At 36.6% G+C, this 18229-nt stretch overlaps 1 protein-coding gene across 1 annotated transcript in view; it reads left to right on the top strand.

The window, feature by feature from the left end:
* The window catches only part of PTPRN2 (protein tyrosine phosphatase receptor type N2), a 622824-nt gene that overhangs the window by 155825 nt on the left and 448770 nt on the right, over window positions 1–18229 (top strand). The gene's annotated exons all lie outside the window — the stretch shown is intronic.

Below are 18229 nucleotides of genomic sequence, written 5' to 3'. Positions count from 1 at the left end.
GGCTGGCCTTATAGTTTGAAAACCACTGGTTCAGAGGATTAAAAAAATTCCCAGGGATTTGCTTCTTGTCCAGCAGCCCATACAAGTGAGGCAAATTTGGCAAAATTTCCTTGTAGTAACTCCTGGCTGATTAACAGTGACATGTGAATAGTACTTGTGGCTCTTTCACTTAGCCTTTTCTAATGCTTTTCTTTCACTTAGCCTTTTCTAATTCTTTTCTTTCATTTAGCCTTTTCTAACAGCTTTTCCTGAAATCTAAGTTATGCAAACAGACTTATGAAAATATTTCATCTGGGCAACATTTTATGAGTGGAAAAGCAAGTATTGACTTCACCTCACTAGGACACCTGCGCTGATATCTAAAGTAATGCTTGCAGGGAGAACTCATTTCCATTGCCTGAATATCAGTGACAAGTCCTACATGAAGCTTCCTGCACAGGGATGTCAGAGGTGACAGCCCTGCAGGAGACCCATGCTTCATTTTTTCAAGAGTGTATTTCCTTTATCTATTTAATATCCAGTTGTTCTCATCCTTTCCACAAGAGTATTGGCAAGTTGCACTTGGTGATGGCCATCTTCCCTCGAAGGGATAGGGGACAGCATCTGTTCTCTCCATCTTGTAATGAGCAGGACAAATTTCTCATGGAAGTTTATATAGTAGGTCCTGAAAAAAGTAAAGCTTTTACTAATGTCTGTATTGAATATTTTATATTTTTATTAGGTATAAATTATCTATTATCTATAATTTATAAATTATATAAATTATCTATTATCTAATATATTAGATATAAATATAGTTAAGGACTAGATATTTTTGAGGTAGTTAACTTGAGTGGTTTTCTAAATTTTTATTTATGCTTCTTATGTGACTTGGTTTGGGTTTTTTTTGTTTCCTCATGTCTTCTTGCAGCACAGCCCTTTTACCTCCTTAGCATTGTGTGCTTTGTGGCATTTAGTCCTCCTGAACTAGAAGTCATATTTTTGTGTTTGCTGTGTGCATGGTGGACACTGTTTCTAGCAAAGAGAAGAAGAGGACACTGTGTGTTTGAAACAAAACATGTTAGATTAGTGATTGGGGTTTTTTTTGTTTTTTTTATTTGTTTTTTTTTTATCTGCTTTTATTTTTTTATTTGTTTATTTTTTGTTTTGTGGGGTTTCTTGTTGTTGTTTGATTGGTTTTGGTTTTATGTAAGTTGGCATCATTACTAGAAGATTCCTGAGTATGTGTGTTCCTACTTAATTTTTGCTGTAGCATGTTGTTCTAAGCTTTCCTTTTAAAGACAGCAATTTGTTTAACACTATTATGAAGAAATTCCTCCTTAGGATATTCATATATCAATGATGGTATTAGGAGAACCAAAAACAGTAGGACACAGTTTTAAATTCATTTATGTGAAGTCAGCAAGACATTCAAAAGAGGCTCATGGGCTTTGGGAGTAGGCAACAGATTTACAGACTAGTTGAAAAAAAGTAGCACTTTTTTCCTCATTTTTCTTCGCTACAACCCAGGAAGCTCTTGACAGGGAGAAAAAAATATTTGTTCTAAATTAATTTTAACCATTTAAGTGTAAATTGATTAATATAAGTTTTCTAGAAATTATTTTATACTATTACAGTAAATTTCTTTTAAAATCTAAAGTGATTTACAATCAGTTGAAATTAATGTGACTTGTGACATGCAGCTTGTTGAATTACAGAAGGGTTGCTAAGTATTTCAGTCAGGTCTCTTTTTAAAGGCCAAAGTATCATTTATTACTGCAACAATGGTGATGGTAGAAAGCAAATATTCATAAGCTCAGTTTTGAAATAATCTTTAAAGAAAGAATTCAGTTCTTGCACATATTTTCAAGATGATTATAACATCATTATGGAGGCATATGGAAAGGTAAAAAACAAGGAGGTAGGAGAAAGCAGGTTTTCATTTAAATTCAAATATTGATATAAAAGAGGGCAAACTCCTCATTTGGCCTTCAGAAAAAAAAAAAAAAAAAAAAAAAAAGAGGTTTTACTTGAATAGAGCAGTGCTTTACATCAAATTTCTGAGGAATCAGTTTGCTCCAGACATCTGTGTACTTAACAAATTCTTCTCTTAGATGGCTGCTGAAGCCAGGAATTGAAGCATAAACCCTATGACATGCTACACTGGAGGAACTCAGCCGGGACTGGATGTATTTACCTTCTCCTGGTATCATTGTCACGCTGCCTTAACTTTTTAGCTCAATGGACAATAACATCCTGAAAAAGTTGCAAAAAATTCCTGCCTTTGTTAAATGCTGAAGTACCACTTGTATTATTTCATCTTCAAAACCTAAACTGAACTTTAGAAAACTAAGAATGAGTTTTGGAAAGAGCAAGAAGTTTTATTTTGTGAAGCAGCAGTAAGGAGACATTTTTAAATCCCGTTTTGAATGCCTGGGTTAGTTCATGTATGTTGAACAGCACATAATAAAAAAGAACATTAGAAAAAAAAATTTTTTTTCTATTTGGTTCCTTGTGTGGCTGCTCTGCTTACCAGATATAATCTGATGCAGCATTAACTTGCTCTTTGCCATGTAAGACATTTATGAAAAATACTCTCCAGGAAATTGGTATTTATGACATATGTATTTGCATTACAAATCCTGATTACAGGAGCAGAGTACATTCTATGTATTGTGTGAAAGGCAAGTACAAAAGAATTTGAAATGTGGAGACTGTCTCCATGTCCTCCTTCTGTGTAGGAAACTAAAGATGTCCTTCCTGTTCCTCTGAGTGGCCTTGTTCTCAGCATTAGGCTGATCAGCAGCTCAGTAGCAGAAAGTCTTGTGTTTGGGTTGTTCATTAACATGCTCTCAATGTTGTTCCATGCACCTCTAAACTTCATTCTTATTCTCTTAGATCATTCTTCAAAAAAGTTAACAGCATCCACAGGACCATTGGACTGGGCATACATGGGTTTGAAGGGATATGGGGACACAATATATTTTTAAAACACACTTGAAAACACAGCAATCAAAATGCAGTTCATTATTAGTCATCCCCATACTTGGAATGTCAGCAAATATCAATTCAAGCATGAGATTACTTCTCTTTAGCTGCTGAATTCTCTAACAACACTACTTTTGGAAACTGTGAATAACAATATAGCATATCAAAACTAATTATGCCATTTTGTACCATTAATCTATAATTATGGCACATTTACATATTCATATGACTTATCATGAAACTGAGTGTTTTTTTCCCCATTTGTTTATTATTAAGGGACTTACTTTCCTTCTCAATTTCTATATTCATGGCATTTCTTTATCTGCAGGTTTTATCTCTATGTACGTGGTCTAATGTTATTCTAAGATATCAATTGTTAATGACTCCTTGTGCTCCAAATTCTGGAACATTTACACTTATAAAATTCCTGTTTTTCTGTTTGATAACATTGTAAATATATCAGCAAGCTATAACTCCACAATAAAAAAATATCTTTTTTCATCTCCTACTTTTTCTGCCTCAGAAATGTTACCTGGAAGCACAGCACTTCCCTGCCTTTGTGGGGCCTCCCTGCTGATATCCATTGTCCCTCCTCCTTGCTCAGTGGTTGTGTGCAGGGAGATTGTTCCTGTGCAGAGACCTGAGCTTGTCACTCGACATGTGGGGCCCTCCTGAATCTTTGCATCATTTTTCTCTGGGGTAATTGCTAGACAGCATCCTTTCTGCCAGACTCCCAAGCCTTCATCTCCTCCAGGTTGCTCAACCTCTTTTTCCACATTCATGGAGGGCCAGCAAACTCTTTTCTAGGAGGGTTGGTGCTGCTTGTTCTAAGTGAGCTCTTGGGCTTCTTTCCCTCAGTATCTGCTGTGGTTTTTCTTCTAAAAAAGGAAAAAAAAATTAAAGGTTCAGACTTTTCCTTTTTAAGGAATAATCCTTAGGTTCTTCCAACAGTACTTTATATTCATAATCCATAAATTTCTAACCAGATAGGTTTATTATGCTTATCCTCATTTCAGAAAAAAAACTCTACATATACTAACTTTAATGAGTATCACTATGCACTGAAAACTATTTGCTAAGGTCAGTTTTGTGAGATTTGGGCCAGTCACTCCTAGAAGAAAAAGAAACAGAGATTTAAAAATTCATTAAGTTTGAAATTGTTCACCTAAACACTTTATACAATATTTATGAATAATGAATAACTCTTACAGAAGTCAGAAACAAATTGGAAACAATTTATACATAGAAGAAGGGTTAAACTCACCACATAATGAAATCATAATGAATAAGTCAATCAGCCCTACACAGGAATGAAAATGCATTTTCTTGTGTTTTCTGTTATACCTTGGGCATTACCACCAATCTTCATTCAAAAATCTCTGCAAGATTGGCTGTTATTATGTGTTTGCATATAGATGGGAGAGATGGCACTAAAATATTCTTCCCTTTCTTTACATGGAGGTGAACTTTGCTTGGACACTGCATGCAGGTTTGAGGAGGCAGTAGTGAACTCTTGGAGAGGAATACACTGATTTAAAATGAAAGTCTTCATCAACACTGATACCTTTCTACTATCTTATTAATGTGTGAGGTAATTCCAGCAGTCAATAAACAATAGTGGAATATGGTCCTCTGTATAACTTGCTAAAAATGGGAGAATTTACTTTAAGCTGAGAATAGTATTAGAAAGACTGGATGCCAAATTCAATTCAGAAATGAGAAAAATACGCTTGAACCCATCTCAGTGGAACTCAGCTTTGTCTCCCTTGTGGGCAGTGCAAAACCTGTCTGCTTTTAAATTTTAATTAAAACTTAGATTAGTAATGATCATGTAATATTTCCTTTGCACTGCAGTGTCTGATCACTATATATAAATATCCAACATTTAATCTACTTCTAGTCCTCCTAGATTTGACAGTCTAATTAAGTGCTCAACTTTAGCACTTAGTATATGAGAAATCCCACTTCATATTTTGGTAAGATTTTAGAGAAAACTGGTCACCTACCTGTTTTGACAAAATCTTGTTCTATAATTGGTTGTTTCATCTGCACTGCTGAATTCATCTGCTTTAGGAACCAACAGATTTCCTTCCTGTATTATGCCAAAAAATTATTTGAAGGTTCAGCCAAGTATTGACAGTAAAGTGTTACTGGCATCATACTGGGTTGTCTTAAAGACATACTTTCATAATCAGATGAGTATACTAAAATATATGAACATATGAACAATGGCTCTAAAATTAGTGGCTCATTGTTTATAAAATCCCCCTTTTTTTCTTCCCAGGGAGTGGTGACCTCACAGAATGTGCAAATGTCTTTGTTATTTCTCATACATGACCTTGCACTTCTTCCTGTATGCCTGCTCTTTAGTTTTCTTCTGTCTAGGACTCTGCCCTTCCCCTCCTCTGAGGTTCCCTGTGACTGATTTTCCTCCTTTTGACTTCTTGGAGAGATTACATTTATCTCTTATTCTTGTGCCAGCACCTAATCTCACAGAAAGCTCTAGCAGAAGTTTCCTCTTAAAAAAGTACATCTTTTGCCTCTTGGTTCAGTGTGTGCAGAGGTGGGTGATCCAGGTTTTGGTAATACCAATGCATGTTGTATGAATAAAGATGTTGTTTCAATTTCTCTTGGTTACTTTTGATAGTAGACCTAAGTTTGCTCTACAGAGAACCATCTCAACTCTAAAAACTTTTCAAAGGTTTGAAAATTTGCAAAATTTTTAATCTTCTAGTGCTCTCACTTCCCCCTATCATAGCTTCACCCCTGCCAGCAACAAAATCACACAATAGCTCACTCCTTCCCTCGTGGGATGAGGGACAGAATTAGAAGTGTAGAAGTGGTAAAACTCGTGGCTTGAGTTAACAACTGTTTAACAGGTAAAGCACCAGATGTGCATATATGGAAAGCAAAACAAGGAACTCATCCTCTTCTTCCCATGACTGGCAGATGTTCAGCCATCTCCAGGTAATCTGAGCTCTATCACATGTAATTGTGACTTGGGAAGACAATCACCATGACTCCTAAAGTCCCCCTACCTTCTTCTTCCTCACCTTTATAAGATGAGCATGATGTTATACAGTATGGGATATCCCTTTGCTCTATTAGGGTCAGCTGTCCCAGTTCTGTCCTCTCACAGCTCCTTGTGCATCCCCAGCCTCCTTGCTGGTGGGGGGGGGTGAAAAGCAGATAAGTCCTTGACACTGTGTAAGCACTGCTCAGTGATAACAAAACCATCCCTGCGGTACCAACATTGTTTACAGCATAAATCCAAAAGATAGCCCCATACTAACTACCATGAGGAAAATGAACTCTATCTCAGCCAAAACCAGCACACTCCACACCTCCATCCCATCCCACTCTTTGTGACAGACAATGCTTCAAAGACTCTGCTACCCTGGGTTGACTTTGCTCTTGATGAATTGTAAAGGTGCTCCAGCTGTGTGGGTGTCATCTGTTCCACACAGCCAGGAGTAGACACTCTCTACTCTGACCCTTTGTAATCAGGAGGGGGAAGAGGCACTTCTCAGATGAGATTCATCTATGTAATTTTAGACAACTGTAGGATGAAGTGAATCATACCCTAGATTTCACTGCCCATATTGGTTATCTCTCCATTGACCATGGAATACACAGCTGTTCCTATGCTCTTTTGTTGAGTCATGTGAATTTTGTCCTTTGTGTCTCACTGAATGCAGTATTTAAGATCAGCCATGTTCCAGGCCCTGCAGAGACAGGTCTAGACAAATTAACTTGTACTTTAGGGATAAGTAGCTTCTGGTACAGCTTTAGCTGAACAGAATCTGAGAAGCAATTGCAGATTCCCAGTGTCCAGGCCAGTGGGGGAAAAAAAAAAAAATCAGCTTTTCTGCAACTTGCTCTGGCCTAAGCTCTTGCAATATTTTAATAATTTTTCTGAAATCTTCTGGGTAGTTATCAGTTATCCATATAGCAGCATAAAGTAACCAGTGCTCAAATTCTGACCTTTGCTGAATGGCAGGTGATCAGGCAATTTCTAATTCTGTTGTGTGTTTTTGGCATAAACTTTGTGCAACCTGTGCTATAATAAATTCTAGTTTTATCTTGAACTTTGGTTTGACAGATCATGCTGCAGGCCCTTTCCTGACAGCTGGTGGTACAAACTTATTTTCATTGCAAGGTAGTTCAGCTTTTAGCCTTGCTAAGATTCTCATAATCTTAAAAATTCTGTTACTTTATACTTCATCAACTTTCTTTAAGGACAAGATAAACCTTTTACATGTCTTATTTTCTAGTGACTACATGTCATGTGGTATAATTTTCTATTTTCCTTAAAACAATTCTTTATGAAGTAGATCAGCATGCATCTTTCAGAATATTCAGTCTTTGGTGGTAAAAAAGGAGCTATTGTATCTTCATAAATTTCACAAATGCTGTAGGAACAGATCTGTTGGTATAGTTAAACTGCAATTACCCTCTTACAAAGAGAGTGACTCTCTTACAAAGAAAGTAAGTCTGGAATGTTGTTATTTGATGCTACTTAATTAATTTAAAAATACATCACCTGTCTCAATTTCTGCTAGTCACTTTTTTGCTAAGGCTACGAAGAACACCAATTTTTATAAAAAACCCTGCCACTTTCAAGGCTTTCACCTCCCTGCTGTTTTACTGAGCAAGCTGCAGTTGAAGGTGGGTGATGCTGAGAAAGAAATGGCATTGATTTTGTACATTTTATCATACAGGAGTATTTTGGATTGTTTCTCTCTCTTTTTTTTTTTTTTTTTTTTTTTTAAGGATTCAAAAATGTTAGAACAAAAATCAATAGAAATACAAGTCAGATCACTGAAGTCAAAAGATGCCTGAAAAAATGCAAATCATCTTATTTTCTGGATCAAGGCCTGTTGGGATTTTGGCTATTTGTTGGAATTGTCCATCATTAAATTCAGTGCTTCTAGCACTGACCACTGCAAGCTTACTCCACCTGCAGTAGGAGTATTCAGAAAGAGTCTGTGAGCTGCTCCAATGACTCATTTCTCTTTTGCTCCCCTACTTAACACAGTGTGCAGAACAGAACCCAACTTGAATTTGCGTGCTGGCAAAGTTGGGTGGGAATTTTGTCAGTTGATATCCAGAAGACACAAACAGCACAGTCCCATCATGAAGCTGATGTTTTTGGTTACAGCTGAGTTTGTCTGAAATAAGCTTTTGTTATCCTGTGGCAACAAAATACTTTTTTGATTTTTTACATTTTTTTCCTGCCCTCCCCTTTAAGCCATTGTTAGGTCTGCTAACAGATTGTTGTAGACTGAAAGAACAGATCCAGAAGAGACAGTCTGGTTTAACCACTTAATAAGTCTGGATAGGCATAAAACCCCATTGCTCTAGGCTGGTAAGTGATGAAGTGCAGCATCAGCTCACTCAGATGATTCATCTAGCTGAACATCTTCCTCTGACAGTGATCAGTAGCAGACATTTAGGGAAAGAGTATAAGATACAAAGCAAGTATATACTAAGCTTTTTCCTTGTATGTCTTCTGACAATGGTTTAGAGACTTTCCAATTCTTACAGTACATATGTAGTGTATACATTACTAAGGAAAAAAAAAAAAACCTTTGCGATTTCTGATGTAACAGAAAAGAAGCCATGACTTGTGAAGAAATGGGAGTAAAGATTAGGAATAACTGCAGCTAGTCAGCACAGTGTTCCCTTAAAAGTCCTTTGTAGATCAGTGACATTCTGTCTCTCCGTTTATATAAGATTTTTTTTTTATATTGCTTTTCGACAGCAACAACAAAAAAAATCCTTATAATTCGTAATGAGTTTTGAGTTCTCTCAAGGAAATGATACAGCACATTTCTGCCATAGCTGTCCTATTTTTCATTAAAATAACTTCTACAATAGCTAATAGCTGCTTCTTTCAGCCACGTCTTCCAAAGTTCTTTCTGAATACCCCTTGGCATCCCTCAGATGAGTCTGAGTTCTTCTGAAGTAGAGCCATAGCTGGACAAAGTTCTGTATTTCCAAGGACGAGTGTTAGTGCCCTGGGAGAGCACACTGTGTCCCTGCCTGGTCCTGACACAGTCTGCTTAATTCTAATTAATACAAAATAGTGTAAATGATACCTGGATCTAATATTTTATCCTAATGGTTTTTAGCCTATCAGAAGTAAAGGTTGGCTTTCTTAATAAATGAAGCTACAGTGTTTTCTTGAAGTCCCATTTGTAAGTGAGGAGATGCATGCTAATAATTAGTTTCATAGGAAGCTTGCTTTAGGTTTTCACAGTAACAGACCAATGAACCATTTATCCCATCTTTGCTTTCAATGACATCACATCTACATTTCTGTAGTCTCCTCTGTTTTCTTACTTTGGCTGTATCACCAATGATTCTTATTATTAATTTTTCATACATTGTGTGTTTGGGCTTTTGATTGAAAAAGAAAACATCAGCACCTTCTGGTATGAGTAGTGAAACAGATGGACTAATTTTGCTGAAATGATGGTGTTGTGGAAAAGTACAGGGAAGTTTAAGAGCAAAAATGAATCTGCCAGAGATAGATTTCAAATCCTGTTTTGGCACCCACCAGATTAACTGTGATCCAGCTGTGGAAAGGACCCAATTATTTGCCCCCTAAACTTTTGCAAGCCGAGTTCCTGGAAGCTGTGTTCCATCTGCCTTGAAATCTGTGTGTTGGCTTATTTTTCACTAAGAAATGATGCAGCCTCTAAAGATGGACAGCTTTGGGATGCTGAGTGGCTGTGCCACATGATACATCATTTGACTGTTAGACAAGCTGTTTCTTTATGGGCAGTATACTTAGTAGATAATCTAATAGCTTCACTTCCCCTTTAATTTTGTGCATTTCTGCTAATTAGTATCAATTTCTGGCTGCACTGAAACACTGCTCTGGGCCCTATCTCCCATTGTTGCCTCTGAGATCAAGTTTCGTTTTTAATGTTCTATAGCAAATTTTGATGACTACAGAAAAAGAAAAAACTGTTTTCACTATTAATTTTTTTTCCTGTATTTTTTTTTTTCTATATGTATAGGTAGTGTCAAGACTGGTGCTTAGGGAAAGCTTTGTTGGAAGTCTAATATTAGCAGTAAATTGGTGTGATCCTGCCAGAATAAAACCAAAACAAAACATTCCAGTGTACTTTAGGTGCTACCCCAAAACAGCTGAGTGGGATCTGGGTTTGCTTTGTTGTCTTTGCCTGCATTCTGATTGCTGTTGTTGCTATTGGATGTTACTGTGGGTAAGATATCTTTTAAAGACAATTTTGGGTTTTCTGCTGACTCTCTAGAGAGCTGGCTACATGTGGAAAGCATAAAGCTTAACAGGAGCTTTTCTGAAAGTATTTGCATCAGGTTTTTGCTCTGTGAACTTTTGAAGAGGCTGAGCTCATGGAAGAACAGAACTCAGTTCTGGCATACTCGACCTCAGCTCTGATAAGAGAAATTATAAAGTGACACCAATTCACTTGCTACTCTCTGCAGGAAAGCATATGCATCTTGGTGGAAGGCACCTGGATATCTCTGTGGTCTAAGGAGGAGTGTGAAGTTACTTGCTCCCTTATTCACAATCTTCCAGATTCCCCTAAAAACATGTTGCTAGCTAAATAATGCAAAGCTGAATTAGTTTGACTATTTTACTTCTGTGTTCCTGTTGAATGAGGCAGCATAAACACAAACCAGTGGCTAGGCTTAATGTTAGAATTTTTGTAAAAAATCATAACTGTCAAATATTTAAGATGTTCAGCATCTGCCATATCATACACTGTCTGCCTCTGCAAGGGGAATGAGGGCATCATAATCAACAAAAGCAGCAATAAAATAAAGGCACTACTGAAGTTAGTATCCTTCTCTTGTATTTGAAAAGGTCTGCACGTATGGCTAAGGAACATTTCACTGAGTCCATCTATGTTTCCTTCCCCTCCACCTCTGCCACTCAATTTTAAGCCTTTCTCCCATTTAACAGGTTTCTTTCTTTTTCTATTAGAGTGAAATCTGAGCACCTTTTAATTTTCAGCAGTTGTGTTCTCTATCTCTGGCAGATAAAGACTTAATGTTATCCTCATTTTACAGATGGGACTTTGAAGGACTAACGGATCAGGTTCACAGAGATATGTAAATGTTTATATTTCCATTGATTTCAGTAGCAAATCTTCTACCTTTATAAGATGCTTAAATATGTTTTTGGTCATGGACCTTAGTGATTAGCTGAGATTTTACAGGAAATCAGTAGTAGCATGGGGATGGGAACCCTTTAGTTTTCTTTGAGTTCATCTTTTTTGTTGTGTGCCTGCTAGGATTATGTGAAGTCTAAGCCTTCCATTCTCACCAGGCTGATTTTAGCATAATGGGACAGAGGTGGAGAAAGCTGCTTTGATAGCTTTTTGCCTTGGGCATTATAAAACAGAATTGACTTTAAAGAGGCATTTACAAGTGACCCAGTGTTTGCTGGGAGATGGCCACTGCTGTTGGATCAAAAACTAGAGGACTTGGTGCTTCAGGATGGAAGTAAAGTATCTCTGTACTGTTAAAAGAGTCAGTATCAAAAGAATTGGAAGGGGAGGGGAAGACACAGAGTATGCAACAGTGATTTTTTTTCTGAATATTTATAACCTTTTTTATGCTATTGCAGAATTGAAAACAAAGTAGGTGGAGCCTGTGTTCATAATTAAACTGATTTTCCAGGTCAGAGGGTAAGGTGGCCTGTCTGTGCTATCTGCTATCCAGGACAACATATGGTGTGATTAATACAGTCTCTAAAGAGCAGTCCTCATATGTTGTGATGAGGATGTGAATACAATATCAGTTCTCTAGGGAAAACTATAAATTTAACCTCAGAGGATAAAGTGAATACAGTATCAATAAAAAGATATTGCTGCTATTTTTGTCACTTGTGCGGTGACACTCAGAGTATTGGCAATAACATGAGGGTCAAAACACCTTCCAAAATGTGATGAAGAACTGTTACTCTGTTCTTTGGTTTCACCAACTGGGAACACAGATTTGATTTAAAGAAAAAAAATAAATAAGGTCTCTTGCTATCAATTTGATGTATGGGCTGTTGATACAGTAAGAAATGCTACATGAATTAATTCTGGAGATGAGTGTAAATACCAAAATATAGGATAACAGGATAATTACACTTATTGTTAAAGTAGGGTATTTCTTCCCCTGCATGAAACAAAATAGTCTTTTCTGTCTTAAATATAAAAAGAAGAAGAAAGAAAAGGCTATTTAAAAATATAGAAAAAATAGTCGGAGAAAAAAGATTTTAAAAGCCACCTGCCATTAAATTATGATCTCTGAGTCCAAGAAGGTAATCTGACACAGGGCTATTGATTTATGTTAAGGTTGGTTTGCTTCTCAGAACACTTTTTTAGTCTTTTATCTTGAAGGATAAAGTTAACGGTACTTTAATTTCTGTGGTGAACAATTGTCAAAAGTGAGGCAGACTTGTGAACATGCAGGTTAGACAGATTCTTTTTTCTTTTAAACTCTGAGTGCAAAATAAAATATATAATTACAAAAACAGAATTTTCATTCTTTTAACCAAGCTTGGCAGTATTATCATAGTGCTCAGAAGCTCCACTTATGCACTTTCTTTCAGCTATTACAGTACAGAACCAGCACAGACAACTGCTGGAGAACCTACAAGCTAAGAAACAACAGAAGGCCCCTTAAAGACCAACATTATGTGTCAGTATATAGATAGCAATTTTGTTATGGCAGGAGCCCTACGAGATGAAGAAGGTGACATTTCTTTGCAGGATCCCTGTGGATGTGAGGAAAGGGTGATATGTCTTTGCATGAGCAATCTGCTTTGTCAGGACTTGAACATACACCTTTAGGTGAGAATATTAGATACTGCAGGTCTGATGCATACAAAGGCATTTTTCCCAGTTCAATTGCTTCTGTACTTTTCAAATGATGGTGAAAGGAATTCAGTTGGATATAGTTGGGGTTTCTGACTGATTTTTCTTTCCCTGGAAAGTGCAGGAGAAAACTGAGAACTTAGCTGGTGATTTTAATGGTGAAAATTCAATACTGCAGCCTCATTACCATTCTTTTATGGATTCCCTTCATCCAATATCTTGATATTACCACTTACAGCAGTAAAATTGCTTCAGTTTATTAAACTAAGTGTTTAATAATGTTTAGTTGGAGAAAATCAAAAGTGCCTGCTAATGTCGCTGTATTGACAACCTTTCATCCTTGCTGCTGAACTGTCTGTATTTATGTTACTGTTCAACAAGAGATTCTCTAAATGTTTGAGGCTGAAGCAGTAGCAAAGACATTTCTGTCAGGTTGCTGCTGCCTAATTAGACAATGTTGCTTTCAACAATCCTGCCCAATAGTTGTTGTCTTTAAATAACAGGCTTTACCAGTGACTTGTGTACATTATGAGTTGTGGAACATGGTATCCAACCTGAGTATTTTTAAAAATTCAGTGCATAGACATTTGGGATAATTTTTAAAGTCCCCTTTTCAGTTAAAAAAATCGGTGGCATAGAGTTTTGATTTGCCTTATTTTGCAACATATTTGCACGTTATTTTTTTTTTTTTTTTTTTTAGAAATACAAGCTGCATGTTGCCAACTAATTGGCTGAGGCTTGATTGACAGACCAAAATATTTGTAACTGCAGATTCTGAATGTAATTGAAATCTAATTTCATCTGTTCTAAAGAAGCTTGACTGATTAAAGGCATTTCATTTCATTGCCATGCAACGGATGTGATCTTAGCACCATGTTTTTTAATCTGGCTTTTCAAGGCTAGCAGTGAAAGTGAAATCTGTAGTCCTGAAGGGAGACAAAAAGTTACACAGTCTTCAAAGAGCAATGACAAAATATGGAGAATATGACAGCTTAATACCTGATCACCTTTAAAAATACCTTTAAACCAACTAAATAAAAATTATCATCACACAAAGGTGAGTGTCAAGGTAACACCTATCTGAAGGACAAATGTTTAAAATGAGGATAGTGAGAATGTGGCTCTTTCATTTCTGGAATAAACAGCTTAGTTTTACTGCAGGTGATTTGGAGTCAGTCATTGTCATATGATTTGGGCATGTGAAAGAAGTTAGTATCAGCTTGAGTGATGTGTGCTTTGGAGAAAGAGTTGATATGATTTCTGTGATAGCTGATAGCCTGTCAGACATGAGATAGACAAGATAGGCATGCCTCTGTGTGCAAATTTTGGGGGAAAAAAAGGTTTCTTTATGTGGAATAATAATGTAAATTGCAAATGGATTAAAGAAATGACTGGTCCATAAAAATATGAGCACTTTCTTTGTCCCAGAAAGCAGACAAACCCCTATTCCTTATTGGTTCATCTAAGTTAATGTCTTATTTCTAGCAGTGCAAGGGCAAGTGATGTGAAGATGTTGGATATTCTGTAGACTCTTCAATTTAGACATTTTCCCCCTCCTGAATTCACCTACAGTGGAGCAGACCTGCAGGGCAGCTCTCTTCTACATTACAAAGGAAGTCTGTTGCTCCTGCCTGATTTATTGTTAGATATTTTTTATTTATTCAAACAAATACCTAACATTAGTCTCCTACTGATATCTCTGTGTCAGTAAGTTCCTCTCATCTATTTACCTGATGTGATTGTTGTTGTTTTGTTTTGTTTTTCATTTTTAAAATAGTATTGTAAGGATAGGCACTGCCTGCCTATTGCATTAATTTAGCTCAGTCCAATAATTCTTAACCTCAATTTTGCAGAAAGATAAGGTCTCGAATACATTCAGTATCTATCAGCTTTGCAGAAATTGGTGGCTGGCTCAAGGAGAGACTTCTAAGTGAATGACTACTGAGGGAGAGACCAGTCAGTGGTTGGGTGATGTGTTTGGCTGGGAGACACACAGATGTTTTAAAAACACCCACAAGATAGGCAGGGAGGCACCTGGATGAGAATTAACATATTAGAAAAATGAGAGGACTAAGTAAATAGATACTGGGAGAGGAACTGTGATGTATAAGAAGGGGTCAGGATTCTAGGAGAAAGCAGGATAGAATCCTTGAAGGGTTTTGGTATTGTATCACTTAAACGTAAACATTTTACATGAGACAAATTTTATTAATAAAAAGTGAAAAATTTACTAATGGAAATGATAAAGATAGCTGGGGGAAATTGTTCTATGACATTAAATGTTATCAGAATATTTTGGTCAATCATTTCTTGAATTTACTCTCTGACAATCATTCACTACCTACCTACAGTCCAAGGAAAAAGATTGTTAGCAAACGTGTGGCAGTCATAATCAAGTGCTTATAGGAGGTGGTGGATGCTCCTCCCTCTCCTCAAGATGCCTGGTTCACTTTTTATTGCCTTAGTTTAAATTATCCTGGATGTAGAAACCTCCCAGAAAAGAGTATTGATAGGAGTTTCGTGACCAGTATGGTTGCAGCTGAGATGCACTGTGCCAGCAGGAGTGGAGAATTTAACCCCTATTCATATAACTCCTTTCTTACTAAATGAAGATGTGCTTTGAAAAATAGAATACATTTGACACTGTATTTACCATTCATGTCTACTACGAACAGAATTATTTTATAGACAGACACATTGTTCTCTCACGTATTAATTTTTTAAAATGCATTTCAGTTCTGCTGACAAGCCATTAAAATTCAACATTTAAATGTCACACTTTGGCATGTAATTTGCTGTCATGAAAACAACTATGGATTTTTTTTTTTTCTGGTGAGATTCTCGTTAAGTATTGAGCAATATGTCAAAACCAAAAAAGTCTCGTAATTTCTTAAACGGGGAGAAAGGAGAAATCCCAAAATGGTATGGAATAGTAAAAATTGCCTGCACTGATAGGAAGAGATTCAACAGCATTACTTTGTAATGCAATTTTTTCCCCCCAATATAGAAAAGGCAATATTATTTATGATTTAGAGTTTTGATATAATTCTGAATGGGTCAGACAATTAAAAATGTCAAAAATTAATTCTTGAACCTGACTTCAGTCATTTCTTGAATGGAAGACCACCAATGATAAACTGAAGATGCTATACAAAGCAGTTGCTTTGTTGTTCCTTTTAATCTTTTTTTCTTCTTTCTGGATCTGTTTAAACATTAAAACAATAATCCAGCATGGTTCTAAAGAGAAACATTCTGTTTCAGGCACAGATGCCGCTGTGGAGTACAGTGCCTTGATCCCCTCTGGATTTTAAAGATGATAGACAACTTTTGCAAGACAAAGAATATAAATTTCGGTGACTGACACAAACTTAATTTGGACAATTTTATTTCCTAAATTCCTCCTACACCCATATAAAATCCATTATACTTATTTAATCATTGTCCTTATCAGCTGTTCGGTTCTGCTTTATGCTATCAGACAGGCACTGTATTCCAGCCCACAGAGGGCAACTTAATCTCAGCTGGAGAAAAAAACAGAAAATACCTATAATTTTCCAGTGCTTTAATACTAAAAGTTGTTGGCAACACTCATAAAAATTATTTTATGTTTAATGCTTTTTGATTTAGTGATATTTTGAAAATCCAGCTAACAGCTTATTTTTCATTCCCATGTTATCCACAGAAATTGCTTCATTCCTTTCATTTTATTAACACTAAAATATATATGAAGCTAAACTGAATAGCATTTGTTTGAAATATTTTTACTGTAAACTATTTTCTATGATATACCATAACATATTTAATAACAGAGAACGTGATTACTTTCTTAGATAAATGTTATCTTCTGAGCTTCTGTAAACTTCCCCCTCAAGTGATTTCTCATTTTTTTCTCTTTTGCTTTTCATTTTTACTGAAAGCTATAAAGTATGCAGAGATCCCTGTGACTACTCAACAGATTCTCACTTGAAAAGTACTTTGAAAGATTTTTAGCAACATTTTCTATATGTCAGGTTACCCTTTCTTTCAAATAGCCTTTTTAAAAAGTCTGTTACATTGTGTGTGTCTTGTGTCAAGAGCATCAGATACCGGCAGGGATGGGCAAGCGTTTAAAATGAGCTGTCATTGCAAGAGGGAAATGGTAAAGAACATTGTGCTGCTTTGAAAGAAACGTAGCTGTACTAAAGACTGCAAGAGCTCCTGCGTGGAAAAAATGGGGGAAACAATGGGTATCTGTAATGTTTTTTAAGTTCAATTGTGATTTTTATTTGGCTATACAAAATTAATACTATGGCAGAGGTTGTTACTCCGAACCTGGATTTCACTTTTTAAAGTCCTTTTACACTCTGTTACAGAAATCAAATATAAAGCAGAGAACAAAGCCTGTCTTTTGTAAGTGAGGATGCCTGCATTACACAGGCACATCAGCTCTCTGTTGTGATGGAGCCCAGGGATTTGGCACCCGGGGCACTAATCTCCTTGCTCCAGGCAAATCATGTAATTATATACACAAGTTATAATTTTTAAAGGAATTGATGAACAAGGCTTCTTCCCAAGATCTTGTTTGCATCCTGGTGGCTTTTACCATAAAATCAAGTTGTAGTTCTAGCAAAGTGCATATTCTTTGTGAGCCAAGACTGGTGGTGGCTGAATGGAGACACAGAGAAGAGAAAGTGTCATACTCTGCTTGTAACAGGAAAGGAAAATATGAAAGACTGAAAATGGGAGCTGGAAAGCACACAATCCTCTTAATTAAACTTTGGGTCAAGACAGACTCACCTGGACACTGCCTGGAGCAGTGCCTAGGAGGAGCTTGGTGAGAAGCAGCAGGAGCTGTATGGCATCTCACCATGAGTGTAATAGGCAATTGGGCCTTGAGGTTTGTCAGAGGAATTCTGCTGTTGCATTTACTCCTCATCATCCTGCTCAAAGGAGATGAGGGTGCTGGCTTAAACCTGGGAGACTTGATGGCAAACTGACCTCTATGATGGCCTCCATTTAGAGCCTGAAAGAGATCAAAACATGCTATAGCAAGTAAAAACAGCATAGTAAGAAATTGCCTAATAGAATAAATAGCGAATAAGACAGCACGATAAAGCAAATAGCTGTCATTAAGAGCATTCCAATTTACCTTCCCTTTTTCACTGGACCTAGTACAATGTTTTAATCTATTTTTCTTCTCTGCGGTTTATCTGGATTTTGGAAAAGATAAGTGCAGGAAGGAGAAAATTCAATGCACTCCTGTATTTGCTATAAACTGGAAATACCATTTAAGCAAAAGCACTGTTCAGAACACTTTAAATCAAGTCTCCTCCTCCTCCATCTGTTTCCTGATTTTCCTTCCCCATACTGCCACAGACATGAATACACAAATATTTTTATTAACAGGTCACCAGGCTCAG

This window comes from Heliangelus exortis, chromosome 2, assembly GCF_036169615.1.
Source record: "Heliangelus exortis chromosome 2, bHelExo1.hap1, whole genome shotgun sequence".
In the NCBI taxonomy this organism is placed as follows: Eukaryota; Metazoa; Chordata; class Aves; order Apodiformes; family Trochilidae; genus Heliangelus; species Heliangelus exortis.
The sequence above is the reverse complement of the archived record's forward strand: the minus strand, read 5'-3'. Positions and strand labels throughout refer to the sequence as shown.